This window comes from Mustela erminea, chromosome 6, assembly GCF_009829155.1.
Source record: "Mustela erminea isolate mMusErm1 chromosome 6, mMusErm1.Pri, whole genome shotgun sequence".
Classification (NCBI taxonomy): domain Eukaryota; kingdom Metazoa; phylum Chordata; class Mammalia; order Carnivora; family Mustelidae; genus Mustela; species Mustela erminea.
In genome coordinates, this window is record NC_045619.1 from 139,841,881 (window position 1) to 139,847,938 (window position 6,058).

General features: G+C 41.1%; 1 pseudogene; it reads right to left on the bottom strand.

Moving 5' to 3' along the window:
• Positions 1-5,655: 5,655 nt before the first annotated feature.
• Positions 5,656-5,740, bottom strand: LOC116594536 (annotated as a pseudogene).
• Between the last annotated feature and the right edge of the window lie 318 nt (positions 5,741-6,058).

Here is a 6,058-nt window from a genome sequence, read left to right on the forward strand (position 1 = left end):
TGATGTTAGGGTAGTGTTAGGAGGTTACTTTTGGCCGGTAATTAGACGAGGAGGGTGGAGCCCTCGTGAATGGGATCAGTGTCCTTGTAAACGAGACCCAAAGAGTTCTTTTGCTCTCTGTACCCTGTGAGGACACAGCAAGAAGATGGCCATCTGCAACCCAAAAGAGAGAGCCTTTACCGGAACTCGACCCTGCTAGCACCCTGAATCAGACATCCGCTTTCCAGAACTGTGAAAAAAACACATCTCTGTTATGTATGAGCTCCCCAGTCTGTGGTACTTTGCTATAGTGTTTCATATAGACCAAGACACTCTCCAAAGCTGAATGTCTCTGGCACTTTAGAGAGCCTGGCAAGTTATTTGCTCCTTAGGCTTCAGGGAGAGACCTTAAGTGACCAAAGAATGAAGTGAGAACCCTCTGATCACACAGGCAACGGGTACTAAGGCTGGAAATGGTGCTAGGCAAGGTTGGCCCAAGTGTACATCTTTACCCATGGAGTGTGGCCCTAGGACAGTCTGAAAACCCTCCTTACAGTTGAAGACACACCTACCAAAAATAAGATCCCCCAGACTGATGCCTGTTTAGAATTGGTAAGAACTTGGAAAGAGCCAGGGCACCTTCTTCTGTGACCAGAAACATAGATCAGCCCAGATCACTGAAACAGGGGAAAAGGCACAAAAGAGGAGGCAGGGAGAAGGAAAACTACCTTTCGGAGGTTGTAAATTTATTAATCTTCAGAAGTACTAGATCTGCGAGCTTTTGTGAAGTATTCTCACCCATAGCCGTGTGGAGAAGGCAGAGAGAGACAGCTACTCTTTACAGAAACTGAAGCCATAGCAGAACCGGAAGGACTAACTATCCTTTGTCTTCATATTCTTCTAGTTTGGGATGTGTGGAGAAAGCACTTGTCAGCTCTAGATAACAAGAGAGCCCTAGGACAGAAGGGGGTGGGGGCAGGAAATGGAAATGCAGTCTTAGCAAACTGGTATGTCCAAACACCTGACCTCAAGGTTAGACTTCCACCGGAAGGTCGTCATGAGGCTCCAGGGACCATAATGATATCCACACATTATGACAGTTCCTGCCGTAATACCCATAGGCTTCCCTTCCAACAGTGACACAGGGAATAAGAACAAATTAGTATTTGTTGTTCAGTGAGGTATGACATCCTATATCTCATCACCCTAAATAATGGCTTGGCACCATTTCACTTACTCATTCATTCATTCATTCATTTAGAAAACCTGGAACACATTCTCTGTCGGAGTTTAATTCCACAGCATCCAATGAATACAGAACGTAGGTCAAATATGGTGCCAGATACAAGATAATCACTGAAGAGGATGCCCAACTTGTACTTTTGTGGTGTGTGCAGTAGTCAAACACACAATTTTCTTGATGAAAATTTTCTTTTTTTTTAAGATTTTATTTATTTATTTGATAGGCAGAGATCTCAAATAGACAGAGAGAGAGAGGAGGAAGCAGGCGCCCCACTGAGCAGAGAGCCCAATGCGGGGCTCGATCCCAGGACCCTGAGATCATGACCTGAGCCGAAGGCAGAGGCTTTAACCCACTGAGTCACCCAGGCGCCCGATGAAAATTTTCTCGATGAAAATTGTGTGTTTCATAAAGTATGAAACACGGTATATGCCAGGACTGCATGAGGTGGGGGCAGTAAATTACGTAGTGAGTCAAAGAGAGCCTTCCTGGTGAAGAGGCATTTAAAGTGATGTGAATGATGAGGTAGTTGGGGAACTAAGCAACGTCCGGAAAATCTGGAGTGAAGAGGAAGGGGGTGATAGGCAGGTCTGCCAGCACGTCACAGCTCAGGAGGCTAGACTTGATCCTACAGAAACCAGGAGGTGAGCAGTAGGGAAGCAACATGATCAGATTTCAAGTTGGGGAAGACTGAGCTAGAAGAGGTCCTGAGAAGAAGATGGTTAGGGGGGTGGAGGTGGAAAGGAGGCACTTTCCAGATGCCTGGTACTGTGTCATACCCAAATTCTCAAGTAAAATTATTTTGTTTTGCTATTATCTGTGGCTTAAAATTATATAAATGAAGTTTACGATCCAGGGTCCTGGGATCGAGCCCTGCATCGGGCTCTCTGCTCAGCAGGAAGCCTGCTTCCCCCTCTCTCTGCCTGCCTCTCTGCCTACTTGTGGTCTCTGTCTGTCTTAATAAATAAAAAATCTTTTAAAAAAAAGTCAAATTATTACTAAAAACTTATTCAAAAAAGCATTTACCTACTCTAATAAAGAAAGACCTCTAAGATTTGATAGGGAGTCCTTTCTAGGAGATAGTGGTAGGTGAAAAAATAAAAGTGCAAGAATATACAACTGACCCTTGAATGGCACCATTGGTTGGGGTACCTACCACCCTCCCCTGCAGTCGAAGATCTGCATATAACTTTTGACTCCCCCAAAACATTACAATAGCCTACTGTTGCCTGGAAACCTACCAATGCCATTAACCAGTTGACTAACACATATTTACATATTATATGTATTTATACTATATTCTTACATTAAAGTAAGCTAGAGAAAAGAAAATATCATTAAGAGAAAATGATAAGGAAAGAGTGCCTGGGTGGCACAGGTGGTTAAGCATCTGCCTTCTGCTCAGGTCATGATCCCAGGGTCCTGGGACAGAGTCTGTGTCAGACTCCCTGCTAAGCAGGGAGCCTGCTTCCCTCTCTCTCTCTCTCTCTCTCTCTCTGCCTGCCTCTCTATCTACTTGTGATCTCTGTCAAATAAATAAATAAAATCTTTAAAAAAAAATCTACATATAAGTGAACCCATGCAGTTCAAACCAATGTTGTTCAAGGGTCAACTGTACATAGTTTGCCATGTATACATACATTTTTTTAAGGGAAAAGCTATACACATTCACTTATCATTGCATGAAGAAGCACGGGAAGGATAAGCCAAAAAACACCAAAGGTAGTTATCTGCAAGGGAAAAAGTGACATTAGAGACTTGGGAAAGAGTGGCATTCTCTGAGAACACCTCTTGTATAGTTTTGACTTTAGAAAGTATACTGAAGATAATTTAAAAATGTAAAAATAAAAATCAAAACAAAATAACTATATATGTTTATATTTATACAGTTATAAATCCTGTATTAATACATGTTTTTAAGCAATTAGCAAATATTTAAAAAAATAAAACCCATGAGAGTTTAAAAAAAGAGTGTGCTGATATTCTACCTATTCAAAATGAAAAATTAAATCAGAGTAGGGAAGAGTAGAGATGAAGATTTATAACTGAAAGCAAACATAAATAATCCAATTGTATTTCAAACGTCTTCAAAGGAGAAGGAAGGAAAGGTAGTAAGGAGTGGGGGAAAGAGAAGAGAAAGAAAACTAATCCAAGGAACTCACGAACACAGTATTTAAACAAACATCCTGAGTCCAGGAAGAATGGATTGAAAAATTGCAAATGAGTCCGGAACTCTTTTTCAGTATTTTGTTTTAACTAAAGTAGTACCAGCAAAGCAACTATGACAGTGCTTTCTATGTAACACAAGGTTGAACAAATGGCTGGATGTGTTGATCCTGGAAGCCAAGGTTCTCACTGTGGAAGAAGGGACATGCAGAGACGGAAAGGGGAAAGATGAGGAAGAAACTGGTTGGTAAACCGGAATTGAAGGAATCAGTATGGGTTCATGATTTCGAACATATAAACATGTTTGGGTGTAAGCTCGTTTCTATGCTGATTTATACGTGTGCAAATGTGTGTATACATGTGCATATACATGAGTATGTATGTCTCTTATATGCAAATAACGTCAGGTCTTTCTGCTGAGAAGGCCAAGGATCAAGGACATCCAGTGGAATGAGTACCCGGGTCTTAGTCTCCAATACCATTGCTCATTAAAGGAACCAGAGAGCTCCTTAGAGAAACGGCTGATTAAAGGGCTGGTGTGATGTGAGCCAGGTCGTCTTGTCATACCACAAAGTCATGACGTGCTCCAAAGAAGTGATAAGAGTCTGTCACAGGGCACCAGATGGAAGAGGCTCCCACTGATCACATCAGGGACAGTTTGGGCATCCAAATAATTTATAGAGCAATGAATTACAAATAACTGAAAATGAAGAATGTATTAGTTCATGGAACCAATAATAGATGGATAAATAAGGGAAGAAATAAAAGGCTGAGGGCTGACCGGTAAATACAGAGACAGAATTGTAAAGCAGGCATTTGGAGCAGCCACAATGTTAAGTTGATGGGGGGACGTTAAATTTAGAGGGAAATTGTGACGAGGAACAGGATACCGGCACTGCCATGAAGTGACTTTCCACAAATGGCTTCTTAGTTGCAAGGAAAGGGAAAAAAAAAACAAAAACAAACTCCAGTTATTAAGTGGTATCCAAACTGGACAGTACCTTGACCAGGTAACCAAAGGTGGCATCACCAACGAGGGATAGGAGAATATCATAGCCCTCCAGACCATCCCTCCTAAGAAGGACACATCAACTATGTGATATACTCTGGCCATGAACGCCTCACCTCAATATAATCCTTAGGAGAAAACATAAGATGAGTACAAGATGTAAAACCTTTTACTTAAAAAAAAAAGTTGAGAAAGAGAGGAAAATAATGTTCAAAATTATCAAGACCATAAAAGACAAAGACTGGAAATGTTCAGATTAAAAGAGGCTACAGAATCAGGACAACTAAATTGAAAGCATGTCCCTAGAACTCGATCCCGTATGCAGAGAAAATATACCATTATTGTGTCAATTGGCAAAGTTGAAATATGGAAGGTCTATTAGCTAACATCTTGTACCAGTGTAAATTTATGAAGCTTATCACTGAACAATAATTTTGTAAGAAATTATCTTCATTCTTAGGAAATAGACACTGAGATGTTTAGGGATAAAGAGTCATAATGTAGGTCACTTACTTCCAAATGGTTTGTAAAAAATACTGAAAGAACATATGATAAAGCAAATGGAGCAAAACATTAAAAACAAGTGAATCCAGTAATGGGTGTTTGGGCATTTCTTGTACTATTTTTGTTTTTGCAATTTTTGCAAATTTGAAATTATTTCCCCTCCCCCCAAAAAAAAACCACCATATAATCATGACTGATCATTAGTAATAGTTACAGTGAGTCCTTTTTACTTTGCCTCAAATGCTGCCTTGACATGTGTGGTGGAAAAAACACTAGACTTAATGTCAGAAAACATGGTTTTGAGTGACTTTGGAAAGGCCATTTAAAGTCCTCAAAACATGGTTTGCACATTTGTAATATGCAGAAAACAAGATACACTTCAGAAGCAAGGACTTTAAAATTAAAGATATTACAAAAAGATACTGCATAAACTCTACGGTGCCATACAATCTCAGGGAAGATCACCACAACCCATCTACCCTGAAGTTCAAGGTAGAAACCCTGGTGTCCTTCTGCATGCTGTCTTCTCTCCCCCATACATATCAGACCTCAGGTCTTATCTTGTCTGCCTATCCTCTCTGTCCCCTTCTCTCTACGTCCACTGACTAGTTCCAGTTCTCATTTCCTCCTGCTTCGACCAGGCAAGAGTGCCCTAAGGGTCTCCCAGTTACAGTGGTCATCCCTCTAACGCATCCTCAGAGCGCCCAAGATCATTCTAACCGGTTAATATGATTGTGTCATTCCTACTTCTTCTTAGGTACATTTAGGGAAAAGTTTTCAATTAGCAATAATCGCGCCTCGGATAAACCTCATTGGCTACGATACTGCCACTGCGCTACATTTAAAGCAATGGTTTTGACCTTCTGTGAATGAAATTTGTCATACAGTTTCAAAGGGAGTGTGGACTCCCTGAAGTCTCCCTGTTGAGCCTAATTTAATAACTCTGGGTGTTATAGTTCCTCCTTTTCTTTCACAACTGGATCCTACCTCCTTCTCCATCCTCATGTTCCACACACCACCACCACCCCCCGCAGTCACTTCCTAATTTCAGCCATTGAAACCTCCTCTGCTCACTTCTCGGCTTTAAACACGCAGTTGAACATGCCTAGAAGAGTGTTGCCACTTCTTGGATTGGCCAATTCCTAACCATCCTTAATCCA